At 58.0% G+C, this 726-nt stretch overlaps 1 pseudogene; it reads left to right on the forward strand.

The window, feature by feature from the left end:
* LOC102473226 (5'(3')-deoxyribonucleotidase, cytosolic type pseudogene) overlaps positions 1 to 577 on the forward strand; it is a 1,884-nt pseudogene extending 1,307 nt beyond the window's left edge.
* Positions 578 to 726: the final 149 nt, after the last annotated feature.

The following is a 726-nucleotide window of genomic DNA, read 5'->3' on the forward strand; positions in this document are numbered from 1 at the left end:
GCGCGGGTGGACTCGGAAGGCGGCTGCTGGCAGACTTGGAGGCCTGCCTCCTGCGAGGCTTCCACCAGCTTCCCCTAAATCGCACCTGCAGCTGGAGCAGGGCACTGGCTTCCTCGCCCAGGAGCGGTACTCAGCCCTGTTGCCCGATCTAGTGGATAAAGTGGCCAGCGTGCTCAGAGCACCAGGCTTCTTTTATCACTTGGCGCCCACTCCGGGGCCTTGGAAGCCCTGTGGAGGACGAGCGCCATGCAACTCACTGAGGTCTTCATCTTCACCAGCCTCTGCTTGAGTATGAACACTGTGTGGTGAGGACCACTGGGTGGAGCAGCACCTGGGACCCCCAGTTTGTGAAGTGCAACATCCTGACGAAGGACAAGACATGATCTTGGGGGACCTGCTTGTTGATGACAAGGACGCCATTCAAGGCCAAGAGAACACCCCAAGGTGGGAGCACATCCTGTTTACCTGCTGCTACAGTCGGCACCTGGCCCTACCCCGCCCAGAGACGGCTGTTCCCCAGGAGACACAGCTGGAGGGAAATCATAGACACCAGCGGCCAACGGCGTCCCAGGAGTGAGTGGGCCCTGCAACAGCTGTGAGAATGGGAGGCAGCAGGCCAGCAGCGGAACTGCACTGCTGGGAGAGCTGTCTCTCTCTCTCTCTCTCTCTCTCTCTCTCTCTGTCATGTAGTAAATAAAATTGAAAAAAGATTACTCCTTAGGCAAT

Source organism: Tupaia chinensis, unplaced genomic scaffold, assembly GCF_000334495.1.
Source record: "Tupaia chinensis unplaced genomic scaffold, TupChi_1.0 Scaffold000140_1, whole genome shotgun sequence".
In the NCBI taxonomy this organism is placed as follows: Eukaryota; Metazoa; Chordata; class Mammalia; order Scandentia; family Tupaiidae; genus Tupaia; species Tupaia belangeri.